Here is a 12,389-nt window from a genome sequence, read left to right on the forward strand (position 1 = left end):
AATGCCCTTTTATTACTTTTTAAATTGATTTCAGAATGAATACTGTGAATTATTTTTCCTGTTTTTCTCCAAATATAAACCAATGTGATTATTTTGATTAAATATTTAGTCCAGCCCTGTCCAGGGTGGCTCTGTTGGTTGGGGTGTTGTCCCACAAACTCAAAGCTTGACTGTTCAATCCCTGGTCAGGGCACATGCCTGGGTCGCGGGTTCAGTCCTTGGTCAGGGCAAGCACCAAAGGCAACAGATAGATGTTTCTCCCCCTCTCTTTCTACCTCCCCTCCCCTCTATCTAACTAAAAATAAATAAAGTTTTTAAAAATAAATAAATATTCTAACCAATTCTAATCAAGTCATTAAAAACTAGTTTAACTGTTGGTAAGTTATAAGTGATTAGCTAGTAAGTAACAGTTATGGATGGGATGAGACTGATAGGCCCAGAGTTAAAGCTGAGTGAAAGGAAAAACTAAACCACTTTAAACAGCATTCTGATGTATATATGGAAATACATTTATTTCTATATCCATATCCATATCTGTATCTACCTACTTATCAATATGTGTATAGACCTCAATTTTTTTAGCTTTTCAGACTTTGAAACTTAGATTTATCTCTTTGTGTCAATACCAGGCCTTTATAATGAAGACTAGAGTCTAGTGTCCCTAGCTTAATTTTAATGGTAATAGTCCCTTTAAATATAATTTAACAAACACTTTCTTGGTACCCACCATATATGAGGCACTCTTCTAGGCCCTGCGAGTAAATACAGAGATGGATTTAGACCTATCACACGTCTCTGGGCCAAGCTTAGAGAGTTTTCAGACAAAAAGAATGAACTTTCCAAAGGTGAACTTGGTGTCCAAGTGAAAATATGTCACTTCCAAATTTTTGGAACCCCTTAGGCTAATCTTGCAGTTTACTTCTTGGGCTACTGGTTGACTATTTTGTTCTTATAAAAATCAAGAAATGAGAACCAAAATTATTTTCTCAAGTAGCATAATGTCTTTTTTACATATTGCAGTAATTCCGTATAACTTGTGTGTTTATTTTTTATATTTATTGAAAACATTTTCCCCACATATTCCTTTAAACACATTTAATATAAAAAATTCAGTATGGAACAGAAATCTAGCAGACTCCGTGCTCATACCCAGTTTCGAGAGCAGAAATTATAAAATGTGAAGACCCATTTATCAATGGCTTGTCAAATGGCTCACTAAAGCCAGTGAAAGTCTATGAGGTGGGACAATGGTACCTCTGACTTTGACACTGTTAAACAGAATTCTTTATATATTTTAAATGAAAGGTAGGTAAGCACAAACATTTTAAAGACAATTTTTAAGATATCCTAACGACACATATTTGGAGAGTACAGTTTCCGGTCTCCACGAAATGAACCAACTGAGTCGAGTTCACTGGATGCAGGTGCTGGTAAATACTCTTTGGCACTCTAAACCAACTCCTCTCTCACTTCCTTAGACATCACTCAGGAGAGAAGTAATCCATTTCGGTAAATTCCTTTGTGTAAAGAAAGGGTTGTAATTCACCTAAAAATCCTTTGCTCACATTCACCAAGTTTTAGCAAAGTGGAACTCTATACATATCACAATGATAGCTCTGGCAAAGGACGTCTCGGAACGTGGAACCAGTTTTCCCCAACCTAGACTGTGCCCCTGGCTGGCTGGCTGACTTCTGTCAATCACTCTCCACTTGGAGTCTCAGTTTCTGGTTCATAAAATGTGGCCCCAGACACTTCACTGATAAGAGGGTATACCTGGAGCAAAGGAGGCACTCAACAGATAGATACCTGTTGAAACTGAGTAAAGGTCAGCCAGTGATGGTTCCAGAAACACTAATGCTAAAGTCATTTCAGTCCCAGTTAAGTAGTTCTTAAGTAGTTCTCTAGATTCCAAAATAATGTATAGAGGTGATGTGATAATCTTCATACAAATAGCATGAATGCATCAACAAGCCACATGTCACTACACTACATTTGGTAGGCTTCCAATTCACTTGAAAACTAATGGGAGGGAACTAACCTTCATAATTAGCTGGAAAGGTAACATTGGAGCATTTACTGTCTCCAGAGTATTTTTATTACTTTGTCAAATGAATTATAAGAAATAGCTCATTTGATCAAAATTACCCATGCTTTTTCTAGAATTACTGTCTGCTAAAGAGAATGCTATCTTGAAACATTCATAGGTGACCTTTTTGACTATTAATGATTACAAAAATGCTGAAAATCCTTGAATTTCTCAGTTGTTAGCTCTCTTTGGCCCCGTACAATAAAATTGCTCATTGTCAGCCTACTTTCAACTTTTAGTAGAATTAAATTAATTGTCAGCTAACAAACTATATACAATGAATAAAATGACACCCCTGGTCACTTTTTAAGCAGCCTGCTTTTTAAACAGAAGAACTCCAAAATATGAGGTTGTAAAAATATCAAATAGATTAATTTTCAGCTTGTTAATGTAAAGAATGTTATTTTACAACTATAAGGGAAAACATCAGGTCTGGAGTGGATGGATTAGAGGGGACAGAATGCCAGAAACAAAGACAACAAAGAAATAAAAATGTCTCCTAAGCACCCTAAAGCAAAGCAAACGATTGGATTTGGGATTTAACAAAATACAATCTTATTTGTCTTTGCTCTTTCAGCACTTCTTTCTATACTACGACAACATGAATTTCCCCTTCTCAAGCCATGATTTTCTTTTATGGAAAAGATTGCTGATAATTAGTGGCAACTTAGAAAAAGGGTGTTTGTTGTCAGTAGTTCGGCACATTAGCTTTCTGTGCTTAGAAAATGTTGTGTTTACAATAAGTTTTAATGCTAAAAATTATTTTCATTTAGTTCTGGAAAGAAGTAAGACAAGAAATTGAGAACAGGCTGACAGTGACCAGAGGGGAGAGGGGAGGGAATTTCAGGGGACAATGGGAAGGGTTTACAGGAGCAAGTATAAAGGACACATGGTCAAAAACAAGAGGGTGGGTGGAAACGGGAGGGAGGTGGGGAGGGCTGGGGGTAAAAGGCAGAAAACTGTACTTGAACAATAATTAAAATTTAAAAAAAGAATAATCAAGTCAGAGAAGATTATTGAATTATAGCTGAAGAATTAATAGCCCTTACTTTAGAGATTTAATTTAGTGGTAGTGTTTACTATTTAGTGAAAATTACTTTTAATAAGAAAACACTTATCATTAGGAAACAGCTGGATTTCTTTTTAAGTTTGACAATTCAGTGTACCAAAGCTAAAGCCAATAATCTATACTTTATCAGGCAAATTACAGAACCACGTGTCTGTTTACAATTTGCAGTTAAGTTCTAGCCACGATTAAGAATTAGGAAATGATCCACATAGCAAATAGGTCTTAGTTAAACATATCATTAATCTACACTGCAAGGTATTGCCCAGTTCTCTGGAGGATGCCAGAGTCACTTTGCTAGCTGGATAATCTCAGTCATTCTACCACAAGTTTTTCGTTTTTGACTTTCTTGGCAGGCCTGGAGTAGAAACTTATCTTTCAAAAGGATGTTAAAAGAGTACATGAAAAGCCTGTGCAAAAATAAACTGTAGCACCTCAGGCTTCTTAATTTTTACACCATAATACCTTGGACTCTTCTACCTTGACATATTCGGAGTGAATTCTTTGATGAAAAGAAGGAGAAATAAATTACATGTGGAATGAAGAGAGCCTTTATTATCATTTTAATAGTCCACAGCCACATAAAAGGAAGACGCTTGCACTGTGTGGTGGGACCTAAAATCTAAAAATATTCACTGACTTAGTAATAAAAAAATTTAATGTGATACGAAAAATGGAAACCGTTTTTTGAAGTGATGTGACTATACAACATTTCAAAGGCTTCGAGAAAAGTTAATGAAGAAAAATAAAACCAAAACCATTGAACTGGCTTTGTAAATAACTAGAGTTTGTTTCTCCTATGACATTTTTTAACTTAATGGAAATACTGAATATATGTGTAGACTATCAGAGATGATGGGAAATGAAATTCCAGACATCCAAAAGCATCAATTTTTATGAATAGTTTCATAAGTAGCCATACCAACAGCCCCCATTTTCAGGAGACAGCTTATAGATTGAACATGGATATAATACGCAGTGTAGGTGCTTGGCATTGGATTAGAATGGTATTTCTTCCTAACCTTTTCAGGACATTCTAATGAGATCATGAGTTTTCCGTGAGTGAGGACTGCCTTCAGGCTCCCTGCTTTTGTTGGGCCCCTGGTTCTGATGTTTCGAGTGAGGGCAGTGGTGCAGGGACTCTTCCCACGTGCTCCCAATCATCTATACATCATTCTACGTTCTCTGCCACTGAGATGCTCTCGCCAGAGCTATGATCCTTCCAAACAGCATCCATTCACATGTGCAAAAATGAAAATTAAAATAGGAGGAGGGGGTTAACTTATTATTATTTGAATGACACACGACCTGTTCAATGTTTGCATTTAAATTGGCCAGAATAATTCAGCTCTAGCTTTTAATTTCAGAAGGGTTAATCACCCTAACAAAGGTCAATCAAACTTTAATCTTCAATAAAATTGCTACAGCCCCAATCACCTGCAGGACATTTATTACATTCCGATTTCCATGCAAAAGAATGCATTGCTTTCATTATGCATCACTAATCTTCTAACTCTTTACATTAGCACATTTTACCAAAAAATATTAATTCCTTTGAAACTCTGACAAGAGTTCATTTCTACACATCTCAGGAGATAATCCTGTTTAAAAGAGCGGGTGTATTAGCTGTGAACCACTTTCCTAGCCCTGTCTAATCCTCATAGACCTCCCTCACTCCAACTGCGTTTATACAATAGCAGATCTCAATTACACAAAACATTATGGAGGTTCAGGTTAAAACAACATTATATTATTTTAGGAACTAATCCTCCCTATTGTCTGTGATTCCACCATTCATCTACTTGTTTCTGTCCATAATGTTTACCATGTGCAAAAGTTATTATTGATTTGGCAGAAGCAAATGTTAACCATAGTTGAATAGCAATTGAAAGACTTAAATTCATTAATCCATTCACTCAATAAATATATATCCTGTGCCTATTATTGCTGGATACTAGGAGGGAAGATATGCAAAGTCAAAGAAAAATAAAGAGAGTTTTTGTCACGAGAATAACATACTCTTCTGAAAATGATGTCTGGAATATAATAAAATAATGATTTAAACCTCCACTTTCAGCCTTTGTGATTAATGCCATTCAATTTTAGAAAACACTAAAATGTAAATCCAATTTTAAGCAAAATTTCACTACGCAGTTTTTAAAAAATCATCTGGACACTTAAAGGCTTTAAAATTCATAATCCCATAGAGTGATTCATTTTTAAAATTTGAGAGTATGAAATTTGATTGTCAAATTTTAAAATGAGTATACTCAAACTCTCTAATCTCCCGTGGTTAGGAATAAAACCATGAGGAAGTTGAAATGGACTTGTTTAAAAAATACTTGCTATAAATTGTTTCCAAAATTACTTCATGGTGTTTAAACACAGCTATTAACACAAAAGATAAATAGCAATGCACAAAAATGAATTGTTAAAATTTTTTCTTTTTTTGCCATGATAGAGTGCCCCAGATGACCACATAGGGAAAGTAAAAGGACCTTAACGTATGCCTTCAGTTATCTGGTAAATTGATTGCCTTGGTATTATAGCAGTGGTGTGACACAGCATAAAGAAGCCAGACGTCACCTTCTGCATATTTGCTGAGATGCCCTCATGTCTCTGTACCCAGAGGAAGCACACAGGCATGTACACGGAGGCGCATGTCCCTTCTCACTGATATTCACGTTCATTCATTAGCAATATACGATGGGTATAATTTGGGAAACTCCCCAGAACTTGAATATCCAATCAGGCAAAGCAAATCACAGTGAAAAGAAAATACAGGTATAACAGTCAATGGCCAGGCTGACATTGTGGAATAGCACATACATTTAAGAAATACAGATCTTTCTAAATGTTGTCAAAAGTCCAGTTACTTTGTTCAATTAAAATCCAGATTTCAGCTCTCATGTCCCCCACTTTGAGCATTTCTTGAAACTCAAATACAACCTCTATGTCTTCTATAACTATGCTTGCCTCTTTTTCCCCTCCTGCAAGTAGATCGACACAATAGAATGAGGCAGAGAGATAGCATTTATGATGTTGAGCAACATAAATCCAATGCTACACAATATGAATGTCCAATGGATAGTTGCTGCCAAACAGTTATTTTGAAACCTGATAAAGATTAGCTAGACACAACAGGCAAAACTCTCAGTATTGAAAGCTACTTCATTATATTTCTGAATTTCCAGATTTAGAAAAAACCCAAAGCTTTTAGAGAATATACTCTACATGCTCAATAAGCATATGGATGTTTTTATGAACCACTTTGGCCATGAAATCAAAAAGAACTCACCATCCATCAAACAAAAATCTTACCAAGGAATCCTAAGATGTATAATTATGAAAGAAACATACCTTTGGCTGAACAAGTTTGCGATTTCTTCTCGTCTTGCCTACAGCTTTGCCACTCCACCTTGAGCAAAAGTCGGCTCCGTGTCCCTTGTAATCTTTGTGACAACACCGTCATATCACTGGCAAAATTTTCAATTAAACTTTGCAAATGTAGTAGCAACTTTGTTAATTATGATATTAGCCATCTGGCAGGTACAATCAGTCAACCGCTGTAAGAAAGGCAGACAAAGAGACATCTAATCATTGCAACCAGAGCAGATAAATTTTGTTCCTTTCTCATACGTGTCACGGAGTCGATCCCTTCTGACCCTCTCCTTAGCCGGTGACTGTCAAATTGAGATTCTGCGAGCTCCCAGCTTCCCTTTATCCTTGCCTTAGATCTGAAACTCCTGGTTATCAGGAAGACATGCGTCACCAGCTGTCTCAGAGCAGGAAAGCAATCAGGTGAATACTACTTATTATCTTGCGTTGCTTTCCAAGCAGTGACAAGATTGATTTGGGACCAAAAATACATTCAGCTCTCAGACATGTAGTCCCCTGGGTCTGAGTTCAAACAGTAGGGTATGTGCAAAGTTGCAATGCAGTCCTCCGTATTGCACTCCCAATGTTAAGGATATGGGATATTAGAAATGTAAGGGCAATTTTTAAAAATCTGTCCGAGTTCATTTTTCAGATGTCTTGGTACTTCCTTAACTACCTGTGTGCTGCCTAGTAATATCCATGGGCAGATTGTTACCCAAAGGAACCAGCCTCATGCCTAAGTAGCCTTATGTCAATCCATGGAGGTGTTATGCCGCTATTGTTGTCTCCCCACATCCCTTTTTCATCAAGAACAGTACTTGAAAAGTTTCAATTTCTGGAACATATCCTCACATAAAACTTCAAATCACATTTATACAGAATAATACGAGAAACGAATTTGGGCATCTCAGCTAACAACTGTTTATGAACAACTTTGGATTGAAAGATAGGCATCTATCTCTACATCTTAATATGAATTTTCCCTTGAAAAACATCAGTCCACTAAAATCATATAGAAGTATAAATCAATTAGTCAATCAATCAATTGACAGGTAGATATACACACAAGTACATATAATCGATTTTCTGAAATTTAAATGCATATTAGGTAACATGAATAACATTCCTACAAAACAATATAACAATATTTCTGGTAGTAAAACATCAGTTGATCAGTAAAAAGCTTTATCTGCTTAGTCAGCCATTAAAACAATGTAATATTTACTAAATGATATTTTCCCCATTGAAATTTTAAGCACCAGTGAAGGAAAAATTGTGTGCTGAAGAATTGAAAAAAAAGAGTAATATACAACATGATAATGAAGTTATATTCATCAACAAATTGATAAATCTTTCTGAGATGGAAGAGTTTGGTGGAAAGTTAAAATGCAATTCTGAAGTGCATGTTACACAGGAATTCTATATATTTGGTTCCCTAAAACGGAACAAACTAGTTATTGCGATGTGTGGAAATTTCAGTACAATGTACTAATAGACCACGGTATGTACCCTAAATTTACTTTCACTTTAGGACGTTTCTGTAGTGGAGGGTCCGAACTTGCCGCACTTGGTTTATTTAGCCTTAAGTGCTGAAAAGATAAATGTGTTTAGATGCAATATTCCCAAACTACAGAGCAAAAGATTTTCATCCTAGGACGATCAAATGTTTTCTTACATCCCACCAGCACAGAGATGGGAGGGGAAAACATGGTTTTAGGAATTCTTAGAAATCAGTTACATGTACGTTTCATTCTGAAGATAAGTTATTCTTTATCCTTTATGTCTTACAGTGATATGAAGAAATGAATCAGATGTCATAAAAGCAAAAGGAAAAAGAAGTCAGACGTGGTAGAGGACAAGGCTGTGTTGTGGCACAATGTCAAGGACAAAAACACCTTAGCTGTGGGCTGTCAGCAATGCCGTGCTGGGAAATGGTCGGTGCCCCTCACATTCACCATCATAAGCCTGGTGACTATCATGGGGCCCCGCACATAGTAGTTTCTCAAGAAAGCCTTGTTTGATGAAGAATGAATATTTTTGTCATACATACCATCCTCCTCAAAGCAAACATTACTTTCCAAAAGTGTATTCACCTACTTCTAAAATTAAATAATGCAAAAAAATCACTCATTCACAATTCATGCACAGGAGAGTTAAAAATAAACATTTCCTTTAAGGTGACAAAAAGGATGTTCCATAAGGCTCACTACTTGCTCCCATAAAAATAATTCAAACTCAAAAAGTTAAAAATGAGTCAAAAAGGTCTTTAGTCTTTGACTGAACAGGGGACTTTCTCTTAGGAAATGCAAAGAGAATAAAATATATTATGTACACAACATTTTTCATTGCAGTAGCACCCATCAGAGAAAATGGAAACAGCCTAATGTCCCCAGTGAGAGAAATTATTAAAGAAATTATAGCAATTACTCGTATGCAGTCATTATGTGATAATGAGGATGACTGAGAAAACCAACTTCTGATGACTATCCTGAATGAGAAAAGCAGAATATAGAATTGTGTGTATATTGATTACGGAGTACATTTAGACAAAGACTGGAAGGAAAAATGCCACAATAGAAAATACGTCGTGTGGGATTAGAAAGGATTTTCTTCTTTTACAAAGCTCAACTTAACACCATTATAATTGTTAATCTCCAAAATAAATTTTGGAATAAAGAACCCCATCTGTAAAATGTGTGGGCACAAATTCCCACTCAGAGCAGAACTACCTTTCTCGAGGGCATGCCTGTGCCACCTCTCGCAAATGTGAATGATGTGAATACAGTGTGCAGGTGTGGAATGTTGTAAAGATGGAAGCAGTCAGTGAGAACAAAGCAATATAAACTCGAAAACACGGTCCATGGGGAACCACGTGGCTCCATACGGACCCCCAAGTCCCACTCTGCTGCAGAGGCTTTCATAAGTGTGCCACCAACCCTCTCCCGTGGGCCCTTGCGACAGCCCTTCTGAATCCCCGTGGTCACTTGAATATGTTTAATTAAACCTCATACGTAGATTCATTCCATTCCTGCCTTCCAGCCTGCTGGATGGAAACTCAGCTGTTTAAATTCCCATCTCTGCTAGGCTGCAGTCTCAGGAGCCAGGCATCCTGCTCCTATGTCATTCCTGGCTCCTCACTTACCAGCTCTGGTGCTTTTGGCAAGTGATTAAACCTCATTAAGACTCTGTTTAAAAAAACAACCCCACCTTGTAATGCTATTTGGAAACATTAAATAATACATGTCAATTGCTTAGTACATGGTAGGTATCCAATAAATATTCTGTCGTTGCTAAAGTGGAGATGGAAGGGGTTGGGAAACTGTCCAGGCAGCAACAGGAGCCAGAGATCCAGAATTAAGCTTTTTGGGTCAATTCAGATCCTGGCTTTCTCACTTAAATAATTAACAACAACAACAGTAATAACTTCCCCACAGAATAATAAGAATTAAAGGACTAGCATCAAGTATTTACTGCATATTAAATAACATTTGCAACTCTCAGTATTACTCTCCTTCTTATGCTAATTGGTTATTTCTTCCTCATTGGTTAACTATTGTATAGGACAATTAAATCGGGACTTTGTGAAGACCAGAGAATACATATAGTCATGCGTTTGACAATAGGTGGATGAAGATCTTCGCTGCAGTACTATCTGAAATAACAAAAGACTGCGAATGATGTAAAAAGTCACCAAAGGTTAAACAAGGTATGTCCATACTGTGGAAGGCCATATAGCCATAAATGAATGCAGAAGTACTGATATGAAATTATTTCTATGATACACTTTAGGGGAAAGAAGAATGGTGCAGAACCACGTGTATTATATACTACCATTTTGCTTAATAAGGATTTTGTACATAATGTTTTTATGTTTAGAGAATATCTCTGAAAAACACACAGGAAACCTCTAACAGTGGTTGTTTCAGCAGGGAAATGGGCTTGGGGGATAGAAGTGGAGAGAAAACTACTCTTTATACTATATTCTTTGCTATAGTATGAATTTGCTATATATATAAAAACAATGACAAATTTCACTTAAAAGTTTCATCATCCCTACTTAAATGTGCAACCAGTATATCTCAGTGTCTGTATAAAAAAGCTTGCACACCTTCCGCTTCCCCACACTAGTAGACACGATTCACCAGCTTATGCCTGCCCGGCTGACACACAGGATGCAGTGCTGTGTGTGGCTCTGAACCGTAATGTGGCCCCACCACCTTCTGCTTCCAACGCTCATGTCAGTGCTATTTCCAACCGCATTTGTTGCGTGAGTTAATTTTCCTCACCCAATCAAAGCCAAACTATTGATATTCCTGCCGCATCTCCTTCCTCAGAGGATGTCTTCCTTAGAAAGGATTTATCTCAGTACGAGAGACACACTGCATTCCTACCTGCTGTACAATTCTAGAGTCATTTCAAGTAAGGAGCCCTCTCTTCATGTTCCCGATGTGTGAATGTTTGTCCTCAGTCGGTCTGCTCTCAAGCTAAGTCTGCAAATGCCAGCAGAACATGCAAAGCCAATGGCTTCCAATGGGGCGCAAGATACCACATAGCACGTGCACCTCGTATATAACAAATTGTGAACTGATCACCTTAAAGTTTGATGTGGGCTTAAAACTTAAATTCTTCTTCTATTTTTAAATATGCAAATTTGAGAATTCATTGCTAATCGTTAACATTATCTAAACAAATGCCGATCAATACCTTCATAGGGATCGTCCAAGTGATATGTTGTCTCCGTGTCTGAAACAAATAGTCTTTTTGTCTTTTAAAAGGTGCAACTACCAATCACAGATACTATGCATCAGAGTGCTTGGCTTTAATGGGGCGACCTTAGGCAACCTGTGGCTTCCATTGTCTCATCTGTAAAACAAGCATTGAACTCAAAGGGGAAAGATGATGATTAAATGGGTTAGTTAATGCACTAGACGCAATGGTCAACACTTGGGAGCACTTGGTAATGGATGTTCTCATCAGAGGCATTGTCATTGTCATAATCGTTAATTTCAAACTCCATTAGATGGTCAATCGCATTTCTAGGGTATGAAAAATCTCCCTTTTTTTTAATGTTCTAATTTTTCTTTTCCAGAGCAAGTCCATACAGCAACTGGTGATACTTATCCTATAGATCAGCACTTCTCCAGCATTCACGATCCTGTGAATCATCTGGGGATCGTGTTAAAATACGGATTTTGATTGAGGGGGTCTGCGGCGGAGCCTGACTTTCCCTGTGCCTGACAGGCTCTGGAGTCAGGCTGCTGCTGCTGCTGGTAGCGAAGTTCCAGGGTTATACATCGCCATGCGCTTTCAGAAGGTTATGACCTGCTGTTGATTTCCTGACCCACTAATGGGTCATTTAAAATCAAGACAGCCTTGGAAGCGCAGGCTGGTTCTACGGAAGTTTAGAGGTGCAAGAGATGCTCACGAATCGAGGCCACGTTTGGCAGTCACAGACTAAAAGGCACGGTCAGAGAGCCCATACATAAAGGGTTCAAGTTAGGAATGTCGTCTCCACCAAGATACACAATATAAATGTTCCCTTCCTTTCCTTCTCTTGAACATAATGTAAGAACCTTTCACCTTTCACTTTTCAGATTGAGAGAGAATAATGGAGTTCAAGTGAATTATCTAGTTACCATTAGGAGGAAATAAGCAAGTAAGTTAAGAATGAATATGAGTCAGAATTGATGAACACAAGAAAATGTGCAGGTAGTAATTTAGTATCTTTTAAATAAATTCTAATATGGTAAGCTGAATTGACCTGGGGATTGTTACATCAGTGAACCAGACAGATGTTATTCTAATACAAGCTAGACTTTTAAAGACTTGTAAATCTCTGTCTCTCTCTCTCTCACACAC

Source organism: Phyllostomus hastatus, unplaced genomic scaffold (genome assembly GCF_019186645.2).
Source record: "Phyllostomus hastatus isolate PE091 unplaced genomic scaffold, TTU_PhHast_1.1 phas_scaffold_755, whole genome shotgun sequence".
NCBI lineage: Eukaryota > Metazoa > Chordata > Mammalia > Chiroptera > Phyllostomidae > Phyllostomus > Phyllostomus hastatus.